The following is a 17,879-nucleotide window of genomic DNA, read 5'->3' as shown; positions in this document are numbered from 1 at the left end:
GCACCACTGACTCCCAGTTCATACTCTAGCACTGATATTATATATGTTCACATCTGTCAGTGCACTCCCAGACCCACCACCACAATCTGAAAAGTCTTTGAGCAGTTAGTAAGTGGACCACCTTTGATAACAAGGAGCTTTGGGAAACACAGGACTTTAAGGCCTTAGGAACTTCGGAGAATGAGGCCATAGCTAATCTAGAATGTCAGTTCAATAAGTATAAGTATTCTCTATACTATCAGCATTAATGTAATGACTAGGTGTAGAGCCAGAGGAGAAAAAGAGCAATCAGGAGGATCATTTCATAAACTATATAAATGTCTAACCAATGTATTGTATACTTGAAACTAATAATAAAATTAAATTTTTTTTAAAAAAGTACAGGCAGATGTAGGTGGTGGGAGAAGGTAAAATGAGAAATGGCTCTGCATCTCCAGCACCTGAAAATTTAAAGACTGAGAGATCAGAAAAGGGATACTTGCATTATGAAGGGGTTAGCCTTAGAACCTTACTGCCAATCCAGACTCTAGGGCACTCTAAAAGACCACTGTGGGTTAAACTTCAGGGTCAGTCTTAAACCCAATTTAATTCATGGATAAAGAGGCTACTTGCCAAAAAATATTTCTAACCATTCCTGCCTGAAATTATTTTACATACACAAAGAAAGCTTTTATTCCCCAATAGAGAAACGCAACAGAATACTAATACCAGGAAGAGTTCATCCGAAGAGTAAGTGGAAATTGTATACAGATTAATAGAATTCGAGGGCTGGACCTTAGAGATCAATTATAGCAACATCCTCATTGTATGATGAGACCACTGAAACCCAGAGAAGCTATATTATGAAGAGTATAGTAGAGTGCACAATAATTTGGTAATTCCCAAAACACTGGAACCAGAAGTAAGCTTGAAATTTTAAAGAGATCATTCTAAGACAAAAACAAGAAATGCAAATTTTGTGTACTGATACATTAACTTAATTGAACCTGTAATCATACAAATGTCATTGAAAAACAAGGGTTTAGATAACTAAAATGATAGACCCTCCCCCAATAGATTACCAGGAAAATTTGGTGCTATTTGAGATTGATATTATGATATAGTCTAAAGACCTCTAGACAGGAGTTCAGAAGAGGTGGGTTGTCTTCTTGTTCCACTAACACACGGTATGGTCCTCAACAAGATAACGAACCTCTTAGGGGCTCCTCTAGTCCCTCGAGGAGAGAGGGCTGAATACATAATCTGTGAAGTCCAAATTCCACACAATACTATGAAAATCACACTTTATAAAAATTTCTTGAGGACTCTACAAATACTAGATTGTCTACACCTTTGGTTTTATCCACAGAAACAACAACGACAAAAAATTGAGATCATTCAATCAATAGATCAATGCTATTACTTTTTATTAAAATCTCCTTGATCTCATATAGCAGACCCTAAAATGATGCATAGTGTAAATCTCTGACACCAACTTAATAAATACTATAGAGTGATAAAATTCTAATAAAAATGATGAAATGTGTCCCACAAAAGAGAGACAGCAACAGAATACAATAATCACATATTCCCATGAATGATGAGCTTATAAATTACAGAACTGACCTGATAAAGCCTATGAAAATTTTTATAACTAAAGATTAAAAATTGTTTAAAAATTAATCTCCTCTGTAATTATAACTAAGAAAGGCTTCTAATCAACACTGACTTCAAGCAAGATTCTATGTACTGTCTCTTAAAATATACAGTGAATTAAAGTATTTTTTTTAAAATAAATTATAAATTCTACTTAAATTATATAACCAAATCAGGACTTAGAAGATGATCTTTAATTATTCCCTCAACCCTCCATAACAAAATATGTTAAAAATGGTTTTCAGAGACTTGGCATTGCCAAATTCCGCCCTCCCTTCTTCATCCCCTTACTAATAGTTAAAAACACTTGGTACAGTGGTGACTGAAGTTCATGTCAAACTAATACTGCCTACTCCAGAAACAGGAGTGCAGCAAAGTTCAACTCTGACTCAAGTGTAGGCCTAATAGGTAAATTTTTTTTCTAAGGTTATTGCAAATAAAAAAGTCTAATATGATGCCAATTTTTCAAGGAGTGGGTAATATTCAATAAGATGCTCAATCATGTGGAAGAAATAATAATTAAAGAAGTTCTTAGAGCTATTTTTTTTTAAAGCAAATTATTTCAAGTTTAAGAATGACAGTGAATGGGATTCTCTCTTCCTTGTTAATTTATCCAGCACTATTAGAGTCCAGGCACATTCATTTCCATCAAACACCCAACTTCCCTGAGGGTTACTGTATGCCCAGATATTTATCAAGCAATAATTCAGATTTTTCAGCTTTCTTCATTTACAGTTTCAGGGACAGATCCTTACATTGTTTTTGCATATAACTCTGACTGACTCCAGTGGGGGTCCTGTACACAATTTGGTAGCCTAGCAGTCTGTGCCTCTCCCATAGAGATATTTTATAGTTTCTACTTCCCAACTTTTTATTTTCTAAACCATTTGCTTAGACCTTCAGAGCTTTCTTCCCATATCCTCTAATATCTTAAAGCATAAAGTTCAAAACTTGAGTAAACAATTTTTAGTCTAATTTTAATATTTAACACCCAATCATTGTGGCCTCAGGTGTCTAAAGTTCCAAACATTGTTACTGGAACTAACTTTCCAAAAGAAAAACTATAAATTATAAATAACTTATTGTAAGTCCAGCAGCAATTATATGCTGATAACATGATACCCAGAATGTCTGACATTTGCAACAACATGGATGAATCTAGAGGGTATTATGCTATGTGAAATCAGACAAACAGTGAAAGACAAATACAGCATGGTATCACTTACATGTGGAATCTAAAAAAAAAAAAAGTTGAACACATAGAAATAGAGTGTAGAAAAGTGGCTGATGGGGGCTGGAATATGGGGGAAATAGGGAGAGGTTGGTAAAAAGGTAAAAACATTGGTGCTTCTTACGACTTAGAAATCATATAAGGTTCTAGGGACAGAAAGACAGGGAAGATACAGATAAATTCTACACTAAATCTTAGAAAGATGTTCTTTCTTTCATAAATGTCCTCAGATGGCAATATCTTGCTGATATGACTCAATAAATGTATGCTGAACTGAATTTAAGTACCAGGCAGAATGTAGACTCAAAACTTTCAGAATACCCTGTAAAGCCCTGAGCATAAAGAAGTGATGCTTCTCCCCTAAGCCCAGTAAAGCTACCCTATACTTGCTATTGGACTTATCTCATTCTCTCCTGGCCTTTTCCCTGGTTAGGAGTATACAGTATAGCATAGTAGATAAGTGCATGATGACTGAGTTCAAATCCCAGTTCTGCCGTTTTACTAGCTCTGTTATCTTGAACCAGGTAACTTGCCCTCTCTGTGCCTCAGTACTTCATATGCAAAATAGAAAATGGCAGCGCCTACCTGTTAGTGTTGTTGTAAAGAATAAATCCATAAGCATGTTTAAAGTAAATAGATCGAAACTGGCACATAAGTAGTCAATAAATGTTAGTTGTAATGATAAACATCCAATCTAGTATTGTCCAGAGCACACAGCCCAGGGCTAGGTCCTAATTCCTCCCCTTTGCTAAACTGGTTAGGGAGCCACACAGATGCTGCAGTAGAGAATACTCTTTGCACTCAAACACTCTGAAAAGTATGGCCAGAGATTTTTTTTTTTCCACTAGAGCTTAGTGGATGGAAAATCACACTGAAGATCCTTGGAAAGCCCAGCTGTGAAAAAAAGAGTATTATTTTGTTTCATGAGCAGTTATTTTCTTTCCAGTTTGGTTTCAATTAATGCCAAATATGTCTTGAAAATTCAACAAGTCCTTGATTTTTCTCAGCAAATTAGGCGGTCTTACCCAGCTTCCCCCAAATCATCACAAGATACATTCAAGAACACCTTGTTTTGTATATTTTTGTTTATGTACTATAAAGGCTTGAAATGCTGCCACCTAGAGACAATCATTTCATAAAGATAACCAAGGCAGTGATCATGAAAGACCACTGAAATAGAACTTGGACGTACTTTCAAAATGTCATTTTTAAATTCTATTATGTAAACTAGTAATTTATCTGTTTTATATAAAATAAATAGGATCAAGGCAGATGATTACTAGACTTATTGTGAGGATCACTTTGTAAGGTATAAAAATGTTGAATCAGTATGTTGTACACACCTGAAACTAATTAATATTATATGTCAACTATAATTAAAAATAAATTTAAATTAAATAGGATCAAGCAAGAAAAAGTGAAAGTAATTTAAAGTAGAAATAAATAGCAACCTTCAAAATTAACATCTTTAAACTAGTTGTCTACTACTGCCAAGGTACTATTTTTGTTTTTGTAATTGCAATAATCCCTAACTCAGAAACAAATGGGAATATATGTGAGTTAGAACTTCCAGCCTATCACCCAAGGCAGAGTGTGGATGTCCCATCTGCCGTGCCCTGATAAGCCATATACTTCTTCAGAACAGGGGCCAGATGGTGTTTGTATGGGGTGTTTCCTAGAGTCTCACTTACAGGATTTCTATATTTCTCTACAAATCTCTCTTTCTGCATACACCTTTGAGTAAACCATTTTTAGTATTCCAGGATTGAAATGACACAGTGGAGGATAGGACCTAAGCAGCTAGTTAAGTTCTTCGGTTACAATTAGAAATTTCATAAGGATCAGAAGAAAATCAAAGAAAATTGTTATTTCCATTCCACCAAAAGAATGTTCTGCCAATACAATCCATTATGTACAGGGAAAAAATGCAAACATAAATATATCAAAGTTTCCACACATTTTGCATTGCCATATGGCCAGTGCCTCCTTTCTAAGCCTTCAAATCTCTCGTTTCTTTTGTATAAAATTACTGTCCCTGATTGTTGTAACGCAAACTTCATTTTCTTATTGTTTCACCATTAACTTCTCCCTATATTATGGGCCACTTTGCATTCATCTACAAACTCCAGGAGTACCATCATTCCACAACCACCTGCAATTGTCCAGCCGACCATAAGAATGGAATAAAACAGAGTCATGGAGATATCATAGGTATTTTTCAGTCATTAGATAGAAAAGTGTCACATTTAAAAAAATATATAATGAATTTTAACTCCCAAACAATGTTCTAGCTACAGTCCAACAGATACTGAAAGGAATAAAAGCCTTGGAATGTCTTTCATTAGACACTTGGTCAAACCGATTTCCCAAACATCCTCGAGAAGTGGCACAATCACTACAACACCCTATTTAGCGGCTGGAATCTCATAAAGCATACAGAGATGAGATATGAACTTAGATATTTCTGTTCACAATAGAGTAGGATCTGGTTACATGTCTAAATCCAAACACAATAAAATTACAGATGTCAGTTAGGAACAGGCATCACAATAAGGCGATACCGTTCTGGAAGGCTAGATCGGAGACAAGAAGTATGTGATGAGAAGTTCCTCTAATTTTTTTCTCCCTATCTTATCATGGTTTTGCTCTGCTACAGTCAATCTCAGGACTATTCCATTCGTTTAAAGAGAATACACATTAGGTTCTAGTTCTTCTGCAAACTCTATGCTGAATTGACTATTTGAAGCTATTTTATATCTTTTATAGGTAATGCTTTTGAATGCATCTTGTTAATAGTCTACTTCTAACATATAGATAAAATATATGAGGAAAGGAATCATAAGGCATGTGAAATTACAAACAAGAAAAAAAATAAGGAAACACAGAAAACCATTGCTGAGATCAGAAACCCCACATACATGCACACGCGCGTGCACACACACACACACACACACAAATTCAAGTGCAAATAATCAGAAATAAAAAGTCATTACAAAGTAGACATCTCTAAACCACTGAGAGATGGAGATAAAAGTCAACATGTGATATTTTCATATTCATTCCTCATATTCATAAGTGAGAAGCTTCTATTTCATGGAAATTAAAAATTTATTGATGTGAAATCTTAGAAGAAGATGGAAGACAGAGTAAAACTTTTTTTTCATCTCAATGGCTACCCTCTCTACACTCCTTAAAGGTTAATAGAGAATAATTATCCTGGAATTTATTCATTATGAGAATGGCCTGGCCAAAGATTTGTCCAGATTCTAACAAACAAGGTACTCTTTGTGAGAGAATTTTCCCTGATTTCTTTTAATGGTTCTAAAGTTAGGTTTTAAGAGCAGGAAAATTCAAAAGCTATGCCTTAAAAATTACTAAACTTTGTTCTACATGTAAAACTACATTGAAGCATACAATGATTAATTCATTTAACAGTCAGGAATTCTGACCATCTATGATGCATCCAAATTGTACTGGGTTTGTAGCATTCTGGGTAATATTAAATGACCTCTACATTCACCAATCCTAATGACACTTGCAATTCAAAACAATACATAAATGCTAAAAATTAAAGTAAATCAGAATTCAATGGTTGCCTAGCATTTTCATCCATAATATTACAATAAATCATATCTAGCTCAATTATTACCAAATTTTTCCCTGAAATTACCTAACGTGTAGTGTCATTATGCCATCAAGTTGCAAAGTCCTATTCCATCTTGCTCCCAGAACCTCCTTTGATAGACACAGCTTTTTTGGCATACCAGACATAAGCAAGATAGAATAGAATTCATAAGAAATTTCATTGACTATGATGCTCACTAGCATCATGGGTACAGATGCTAGTATCTCAAACAAGCTCAAAAGAATTGATTTTTCTCTAAAGTTTTTTTCTACATTAAAATATAATACCTTTTCCAATTCCCTCCCAACTTAGCCCCTAACCAATTGCCAGCATTACATAATAAATAAAGCTATTATCAAGAAAAGTGGAAGAAAAGAGCTTTTGATATTTCTCTTTAAGAGTTCCATCTGATGTGCTTATCTGGTGGTATACCATATTGCCAATTAGCACTATAAAGTTTCCAGATTCATGCAGGTGCTTTAGATATTCTGGTACCTGAGTTACATAAATCTTTCATAGCAAATAAGATTAAAATGTTCCTCCACTTTATCACAAAGAAGGTTGAACAAAACCTGAAGCTAAAATGAAATGCAAAATGAAAGCCTCTATGGAGCCATTATTAATTCATTTTTATTAATAAAAAAATTAAGTTTTTATAGAAAGTTTCTATCCCTGGGAACAAAGGGGAGCTAATAAAGTCATGCCAACATACAGACTTTTAAATTCTGAGCCCCTTCTCCTGGGACCCAGTGAGGTTCATCCAAATTGAGTTCTAGGCTGTTAGAGGATATAACTATATGATTACTAAAATATCATAGCTAAGGTCACATAAATTTCTTGAGGAAAGATTCACAAATACTCGATGTTCTCATTGAAACAGTTTCACAATTAATATTAGCATTTTTTAAATCTGCTTTATAAAGGTAGACTATGGTAAATGTACTCCTTTTCTCACATATAACTCTGCTTTACTCAAATCCTTCTCTGACTATTTTAAAGGCAAAATGAGAGGAATCTTTTCTCCTTCAATCCAGGCAACTCTTCACAACCATGTCAGTTTTCACAACTATGTCCACTATGTTACTTTTCTCCTCAACCACACCAATGTGTGTTCCTGGTGATAGCTGAAACAAGCTACCCTGCATTCACTACCTACTGCATTACCTGTCTTAGGCTCTGGGGCATAGCCACTCAAATTCTCTGCTCTAGGTGGGCTTTTCAGTCCTTCCTTTTCAAACATAATACATAGATACACTATGGCACAGCATTGTTCCCCCATTTTCTTCACTTGGAACGAGCTCACATTCTTTTCTCAACTACTCTACTCACGATTTCAGCATCAAGAAATGTCTTACGTTCTCTATGAAGTTTTCTCTAATCAGCCTGTCTCACAGTTGTCTATACTTCTTAAGGATTTGTATTGCATTTATTGTCTTTGCTTTTAATATTTATCATATTCTTTGTATTTTAATTAACTACTTGAATATTCATATATCTCTCCACACATATTTAAATTTAATAAGGATAGACATTTTTTAATATTGTTTTTGCCTTTAATTATCCTCCCCCAGTGTACTGTACATAACAGGTATTCAACAAATTCTTAATTTATTCTGATAAATATAAGAGCAGCACAAGGGATTCAGGCTATGTAAAAAAACATTCCTTTCCAGAGAAAACTAAGCATTTCTCTAAGTTGCCAAGAGGAATCTCATCCCCAAGTCGTCATTAAAAATAGATACACACTAGATTGTGCTAGATGATATAAAGGAAAAGTAAAAACTCAGGGAGAAAATAACCAGAGGCACATTGACCCCAGTTCTCTTGTTTCACTATTCTTTATATATTTCAATGCCTGTAAACATGCAAAAGAGATAATTTAGTACCTGAATAGGTGCTTTTGTCTCCAGTAGATGTAGAAAATGAAGTAAACCATTGATAGAGAGTTGTCTGTGGTTCTAAAGTTAGGCCATGATAAATCTGTGAAAGTTCTAAAATATATAACATAACAATATCGCATTATTGCAGATAGTTTTCACAATATATAGCTTCTAACTAAACAATTTTAATGGGAATCTACTATCTTAGCATCTATTTCATCCTTTTAATTCCATTTCTACTGTCATCAACTCCACCTTTTGACTGTTCTGCTAGATCATTTAAATTTAATGTCATTATTGATATGATTGATTTAAGTATACCTTTTGCTACTTGGTTTTTATTTGTCCTGTTTTTTGATTCTTGGTTCTTCTTTTCTTGTTTTTCTTAAGGGGTAGAGGTGTTAATCAAATAATTTTTAGTATTTCATTTTAATTCATATATTGACTTTTTAGCTATATCTGTTTGTATTATTTTGGGTGGTTATCCTAGGAATTAACTTATCACAGTCTAGTTAGACTTAATAGTGTATTAATTCGTCTAAAATTAAGAATTTTGCAAGAGTAAAATTTCATTTAACCACCTCTTAACCTTTTGCTATTTTTCTCATATATTTTATGTTATAAATGTTTTATGAACTTCAGTCGGTTACTTTGTAAAAAAAAAAAAAAAAGAGTCATCTTTTATATTTATGTACATATTGGCCATTTCTTGTGCTCTTCTTTTTTGCAATGGTTCCAGTTTTCATCAGGTGTTATTTCTCTCTGGTCTGAAGAACACACTTTAGTATTTCCTGAAAACACAGACCTAATTCTCTTAGTTTTCATTAATCCAAAAATATCTTTTGGCCTCGTTTTTTAAGAATATTTTTATTGCATGTATAATCTTTGATGATTATTTTTTCTTTTAATACTTTGAAGACGACTTTGTATTGCCTTCAGTCCTCCAATGTTTCCGTTGAGAAGGTAGCTATTTGATTCTCTGACCACTTTCAAAATTTTAACTTATGTTTGCTTTCCAACACTTTGAATATGATGTGCCAAAGGTGTGGTTTTCTTTGTATTTATTCTGTTGGGAGTACATTGAAATTCCTGGATCTGTAAATTGATGTTTTGCATTTAATTTGGGCCATTTTTTCTTCAAATGTTTTTCTTCCTCATTCTGTCTTCTCTTTTTCTGGAATATAAATTAGATGTATGTTAGATCACTCGATATTATCCCATAGCCATTGAAGCTGTGTTAATTTTTTTCCAATCTTGGTTTTCCTTCAGGCTGGATGATTTTTATTGACCTGTCTTTTAGTTACCAACTCTTTCCTCTGCTTCATTCAATCTGCTTTTAAGCTCATTTGGTGATTTTTATATATCTCATTTTAGAAACCGTACATTTCAATTCTAAAATTTCTATTATATAGATACAGATATAGATAGATAGATAGATAGATAGATAGATAGATAGATAGATAGATAGATAGATTCGATAGATGATAGATTTTCTTTCTTTACTGTTGCATGAGGTCATCAAGAGGCCCTTACTGCCAGTTGACCTATGAGCTGGACCTGGGCAATCAGTGGATTCTTAGCCCCTCCCCTGTCCTCAGACACTATTCCCATACTAGGAGCCCTTCAAAAATGCAGTCTTGAGATAGTAATGTGTTGTTGAGATCATCTGGACTGTATGTGTGACTCAACCCCATCAAGGCCTTTAAGATTCTGGCAGGTGGTTGCATAGATCTATTTATCTTGCTGCCACCCAAAACATAACTCATAGATAAGTTTCCTTGCTTATTAAAACTGCCACCTACCAATCTGAAGTGATTTGCCTATTTCTTTGGTCTCTTCTTGCCTTCACATGCAGGGGCCAATTTTGAATTTCACCTAGGGAAATCACTAGGTTGGCAACCAATGTTTATGGAAATTTCTTATCTGTTCATTCTTTATTGTTTCCCTTAGGTCATTTTACATATTTATAGAATTAAGTTTAAAGTCCTGTGTGCTGTTTTTCACATCGGATTCACTTGCTTTTTTTTCTTTTTTCTTTTGTCTTGATTATGGGTCACATTCTTTTGTTTTTTGCATGTCTAGAAATTTGTATTATGTATCAGATACTGCATTTCATTATAGAAATGCAGGAATCTATTGTTTTCCCCAACAAAGTGATGATTTTTGTTCTGCAAGAGAGTTAAATTACCAAATGATCACCTAGTACTTGTGGAGGTTTTCCATTACGCTTTGCTAGGGTGGGTGGGTGGGTGAAAGACCCACAGGATTTACCAAGCTCCCTAATTTGAAAAACTCATACTCCAAACTCTGCATTTTCTGCCTTGAGAAGCACCTAAAATCCCTATTCAATATCCTATTCTTTCAGTATTTGCTTTCTAAAGGGCCTTTTGGAGTCTTCCCCATGCATTCACAGGTCAAAAGTCAGCCAAGGATTTGAAGAGAATTCACCCTCATATTTTGAATCTTGGTTTTCATCTCCTTCTCTATGAATTCTTTGTTTATAAAGTGTTCTAAATTTTCAGTCACTGTGGCATCCTTGAACTCCACTGTCTCATTTCTCAAGCCCATAGAATTCTGATTTCTTCTTAAGTTTAGATATTCTATATTACACAGACAATAAGAGAGGCGTATGTTTTTAAAAAGCCATATAAATGTGAATCTCAACCAGTGTGTATGGGTATCTTCTTTTAAGGGTTAAAGTTTCTCTAAGTTTTTCAATGCCTTCGAATTATATACACATAAATACATCCACACACACACATATCATTAATTGTTCTCTGTAGAAGGGTGAGTGAGTTAAATTCTCTGCAATTACTGAGATTAAAATTCCATTCTTGGTATTCATTTTCAAGCCATCATTCTGAACTATATCAAGAGTCTCTAAGTAATTCCCAAGAGCCCCTAATTGTTCTTTGACTTATAATTTTGCCTTATTCAAATGTATTCTCCCTACAATAGCCAGAGTTATTTTATCAGAAACCCAATTTTAATCATGCCACTCTCCTTAGCACCCTGGTATGGCTGCTCATTATACTTAGAATCATATCCATAATTCCAAATATAGCCTTTAACAATTTACATAATCTGCCTCTTATTTATCTCTTCCACCACACCTTACCTGACCTCCTATTTACCCATTGGGTTTTGGTAACACCTCAGATCTTTGAATTTAGCAAACAACATATCTATTCAGAGATTTCAGATATGCTGTTCCTTCTTTGAGATTAATGTCTCTCTTACTCCTTATATTGATCACCTCACCTAACCTTCAGGTTTTCATCTAAATGTCACTTCCATAAAGACATAAGAGCTGATCACATAGATTATGTTAGTCATTACTACATTATGAATGGTGAAACCCTAGTACCTTTCTTCTTAGCTTGGAGAAAACTGGCCATCCAATTTCAATCCACCACGACACTTAAAAAGCAAGAGATTGGAGAATTCCTTTCTTGGGGTGACCATCCCAAGAGTAAAGACTTAACAGATCCCTTACCGCTAGTACTCTGCAATGAAACTGCAAAGCTGGACACACTACAGAGAAACAACCAGTCAATAGTACAATTTACACTCCTGCAGAGAGAACTTCCAGTCAGTTTTCAGTGTCTCACTGTGAAATGTGAGCAGGTAGTCAGGGACCATCAGACTGTTGTGAAAAAGTCCCAGGACGAAGGGTGGAGAACGACACGCCCCGAAAAAAGAAATTTGCAGGAAACAGAAATTCTAGATAAAAACCAAACATTTTTTTAAAATCTATCATTAATATCCTCATAGAACTAAGCCTTGCTTCTACAATAAGTATATACTAGACAAATTTAACTAAAGCACCAATATATTATGAACACTAGATATTAAAATAAGTTGAGACAACATCCAGTAGAACTTAAACATTTCAGTGTTGTGTGGTCCAGAATTAGACAACTCTTAAACCCACGGAGAGTATTAATGGGTTAACAGGAGAATTAGAGAAAGGATTTGGGAGGAGGATTACTTTGGGGAGAGTTGCTCGGATGATGTAAGCAAAGGATATACAGAGGATCTTCAGTAGAAGCACTGAGAGAACTTGATATGTTATGTTCTTCAGAATTAGGAGGGCTCAGGGACTGGTAACTGACCCCTGCCCAGGAATTCTGGAGGGCCAGAGCATGCCGACAGGTTGCTTTGGTGGTGGCCAGAAGAGATGCTACTGTTAGCTTGCATAAAGATGCATGTCTGTTTTCTGTGGACAGATGTAGCCACGTATTAGAGCAAGCTTGGTAGTTGTCTCAGGTCTTGCCCCAAATTGTCAGCTAAGAGGAAAAACGGGCTTTGGCAAAGGAGAAGTTGGAGGTAGACAACTGAATTCCTGGGGGTTGACTTCTATTTGAGGGCGTGAATAGAGTATCTTAGTCTAAGGCAAGAGAGAGCCACACTAAAGAGTTTGGTCTCCAAAGAATCCACCCAACTATTCGCAGCGGTGGGGAGGCAACATTAAATCTCTTCCAGGTCTTCTTGGGACAGAAACAGTAGTAAAATGAATGTCCAGTTGCACAGAGAATACAGTCAAGGTGTTGATGAAATTAATGGTGATAGGATTAAATGCCATTCTTTCTTTTCACATAGTGTCTCCAAAGGACAAAAGTTCCATGTTACTTATTAGAAAAAATAAGAGTCCAAACACTTACCAGCACTGACTGTATTCCAGGCATCTTTTATGAACTTTATATTAACCCATTCAATCTTCCTAACAACCCTATTAATAGGTAATATTGCCACCTTTTTACAAGTGAAAAGTTTGAAGCCCAGAAAGGTTATTATTAAAGTCACACAGCTGCTAAATAGTGTTGTCAGGGTTAAAGCACTTTAGTGTGGCTACAGAGTCTGTGCTCTTAATTGATATATTTTATGGTTAGTGTTCTCATTCCAGATGAACAGATTATTCTCTGGCACATACAAAAATAATATTCTGACATGTTGTCAACTTCATCTTAAACCACATTTTAATGCAGTAGGTTTCTATTATTTTCAATTCTATCGATATATTTTTTAATTTTTCTTTAGAAATAGGAAGACAGGAATCTACACTACTCAATAACTATAGCTATCATGTGATTAGCCACTGGGGTTCAAGAACACCAGCTCCCTTATGTTGAATTAAGCCAATAAGGAGTTTTCTATTTTGATCAAAAGTTTCTTGGCTGACACAATGTTTAGATCATATACCTCATAATTTAGAGTGAAGTTTGATAAGTGGTGTGTTTTAAATATGTAGAACACATTAAAAATAATCCTGGTTTACTAAGCTAATAAAAGAATATCAACTTTCTACTTGGAGGTCGCTGTTCTGAAGATGGCTAAATTTGTTTTTGATCTAAGTACTTGACAATGTTCTCAGTAATAAATTTCACAGTTTTAGGTCATTCAAAACAGAGCTAACAGACCTCACAATGAACGTGAAATGTTTTCCATTCCAATTATCTCTAAAAAGAAACACTGTTAACATCACGACTGAGATTTTCAGGTCTCTCAAAATATATCACACATCTGGTTCATAGGAACAATTTTAATTTTCTGATAATCCCAGTTAATTTTCATTTACTCATTTATTCAACAAATATTTCTTGTGTTGCTGTGGTAGGCATAGGCTGGGCACTTGAAATTCAAATCCTAATGAGATAAATATTGTCTCTGCCCTCATGGAAGTTGCAGTCCTGTGATTTCTCAGCATTATCTAGATTTACCTATTCCAAATACCATTTGTAAGCTAAAAAAGTATAATCAGGCATGTAGGAACATTATATAAAATATGGTAAATGGCCTCTCGATGAGAACTTGAAGAGATTTCCTATAAAATAAAGCACATGGGCTTCATGATGTGATATTAAAAACAATGAGATGCTTATTTCCCTTTCTCTTCAGATTCTCTATTTTTATTTTATACCACTAACATTTTGTAAAAAGCAGTAACATTTATGGCATTCATAAATTAAAAGCTTACGTCTTTTAACCGTATTTTCACTGAATACGTTTCTGCTGATTTTCAGTTATCACACATTAGGTGCTACCTTTTCCCAAGGCAGAAGCAAAAGCAGGGGATATATGAACTGAAGCATCATGCTATCAAAGGATTAGCATGTAACAACTGGGTGGTTTGGAAACAGTAGTTTCCTCAAGCTTCCTAGGTTGAGTCAAAATAATGAGTCTAAAAGATTTTTGGTAAGAAGTTTATTGGCCCTGATAATATTTTAGTCAGGCCTAAAATATACCTCATTCGAATTCTCACTGTTTTTCAAAACAAACATCACAATGTTAAAATGACAAAAAGAAAATGTTGGCAAACTATGAAATCATTAGTACCAAAAGTGAATGCAGTTACTAAGTTAAACAAGGCTCTACATTACCTAATGTTTTTACAAACTCCCCCTGAGGGGTACTAAGCAGTTAGCTGCCTCCAGAAGAGACCTGCTTGCCAAAGAGCTGTGTGAAATGCCAAGGCCACAGGAATCAGATCAATGCCCACTTCCTTTGACTCTTGGCACTTCTCAAGTCTAACTCCCTCGCCAAACTATTATTGACAGGCTCTTTCTTCTTATTGTCTCTGAATTTCACAATTTTTAAAAAATTTTTTCAACTTGTTTTACCTTTTATTGTTTCAGATACCTCTCATTTCTCATTTTCTCTCTTATTTCAGGATCTCCTGAATACCACAGTATTTTTTTTTTTTTCCATGCGGAACCTGCTGGGAATGAAATCAACAAGGATCTCTCATCTATACTTAATTTTCTTCACAGCTGGTGATGTGGTGCAGCAGTGATTCTGGACATAAATGTGGTAGGGCTTTCGTTGCAGCTGCCGTGGTAGTTACCAGAAGCTCAATAAATTATTAGAACACCTAACACAGTGAATGATTCCAGTGGCATTGAAATGATGATATAGGAAACCACTTAAAATTTATAAATGCACTTGTTCTTTGGCTGTCAAAATTTCAAACTTAACATGAATAGTACCTACCAGTTTCTGAATATATTATTTGAAAGAGTTTAAAGGTTGAATTTTCTGTTCCATGCTTTGCTTATAACAATTAGAGAAAGAGAAGAAAATTATTTACATTTTTTGGCAGTCAATTTAATCGGATAAAAAGTAAAGAAATTCAGTGAGTTTATTTGTCTGGTATTTGTCCATGTAAGTACATTTTCTGGATAGCTAATGTTTATTCTTTCTAGAATAAAAACTTTAAAATTTATGATCATATCAACTTCACTGAAAGCTTTCAAAATTTCTATACACAATTCCTTACTTTCTTAAAATTTAAATAGTGAATAGAATTCATTCTTTTTCTTGATGCAAGATTCCAATTACTCATTTGCCCTTGCTCTAAATATGCCTTTAGTTTCTAATTGTGATTTTTACCTCTTTTCCATCTTTTCTTGGCTGACAGAAAATGCCACAACCTCACAAAATGAATATAGTTCAAATTCTCATGTCCACACTCAGGGTCTCAACACTGATCAGCAGTCCTTCTTTTCTTGAACATTTTCCTCTTCTTCTCCGCGTAGATTCTAAACTTTGTCTCAAGTCTTCGAGCTTCCAATTCTACTATCCATTTTCACCTCCACCAGTCTTCTTATTACACTGAGAAAATTGAACTAAGACTCTGTCAAGATCTTGTCCATTCCTAATTCAACATTACAACTTCAGTGTCCCTTCCTCAGAGGCTAAATAGGCCCTCTCTTTTTAACCTCTGCTCTCAAGCTCTCTTCTGGTGTGCTCTGGGATTTCCATCAAGTATTTCCCCCTGACTCTTCCAACTTAAATTTGTTTTCACTCTTGACCTAGAAACATTCTTTAAAAAAATCTTAAAAGAAATAAAAAAATAAAAGGAAAACAAAAAACAAAAACTCCCACTGATGCTGTACCACATTTTAAATTCTATTGTTTGTTGTTCATACTGACTCTCACTCACAATGGCTTGTTTCCTAAGTGTTTTATAATTTTGAATTTTGAGCTCAGTTAATCTAAATCTATGGAAATAATGAGGGGATCTGTGGTAAGCGTGGATTTTTCTAGAAAGTAATTTTATTTGCTTCTGCCAGATACCCATGAGCACACTATTTTAATTTCTAGAATTGGGATTATATAAGTTCAAATACCAATTCCACATGAGGTCAGAGTTATAGTTAGGAATTCTTAAAAAATACGTTATTTTTGCCCTACCTAGAGGCAGTGCCAAAGACAAGTGAACGTGTCATATATCTTCGCTGGTGGGAAGACTTTTTTTCCTAGTTTACCTTTTCACTGAGAAAATATCACTTTGACAGAACTGACTGACTACAGGAATCACTTGCAAGGAACATGGTACTATTGAGCCATAAAAACACAAGTCTCCCTATGGTCAGAAAATACCTTCATGCAGCTACAGATCTGGTATTGTATTACAATGCTAGATTTCTGCTTTTTCTTTATTTTTGGACAATGAGAACTTCCCTTGTGAACTTTAAAAAGTTGTTGCATTATACCCAGCACATTTTATAGTAGGCGATCTAGCCCTCTACATTGCCGGAAGCAAAAATCTTCAGGTTTCTCTAGCAGTAAAGATTGGAGTCCTGTCTGTCAAGATAATGTCAGATTAAATCATTGTGACTACCCACAGCTCCAAAATACCAAATTTTACATACCTAGAAAACAAAACATTCATAACATTTTCTGGTACAAAGCAAAAAATTAGTCCAAGTTTCCTCACTTTTATAATATTATAACAGGCAAAATAAAAGTCTACATTGCACAACTATGGAAATTATATGTGGCACAATTTTCACTTCCAAAAACTGGAGAAAATTAAGCCTTAAAAATTTAAGCAAACTGCTAAAAGTCAAACAATAATTAAAGAGTAAGTCTGCTATGTAAACCCAGAAACCGTTTTTTTAAAAAACCTACAATAAACAACAGGATTATTTCCAACAAGATCTTCTAATAATGTAGTTATTGAATAAACACTATAAAATAACTATTTTTAGAACAAAAATAAATGACATATAAAAGGAATCTAAGACAAACCATAGGAAGAAGCTTCTGTAGAAAAATTTTAATATTTAGAAAAAAATTTAAAAATAAAATAGAACTTTTATAAATGAAAAACAAGCAATTGCTCCTGATTTTTATTTCTAGTAATTCTAAGCAAAATAAATCAGATCAACCCTCATGCTAACAAACAAGCAAACTAACAAAAACATATAAAGATGGCAAAATAGACAGTTTTTAATCTGCTTGATTCCATTTGTGTATTAAAGAGACAGGAATTAATTAAAATACCAAGCTCTAGGGGACAAAATATAAAAGACAGAAGAGCTCTGCATTTGCAGCCACTTTTCCTTGAAATACATGTTCATACCAGAAGACACATCTGAGGGAATCAGAAACTTAGCAGAATTTGGAACAGATTCATGATGATAAGGGAACAAAAATTGGAGTTCATTCCCTGCTCATGACAACGATCAAAATAAATATCTTGGACTTTGCTTTGAGACCACAA

This window comes from Pteropus alecto, unplaced genomic scaffold (assembly GCF_000325575.1).
Source record: "Pteropus alecto unplaced genomic scaffold, ASM32557v1 scaffold7, whole genome shotgun sequence".
Lineage (NCBI taxonomy): Eukaryota > Metazoa > Chordata > Mammalia > Chiroptera > Pteropodidae > Pteropus > Pteropus alecto.
Note: the sequence above shows the minus strand (reverse complement) of the source record.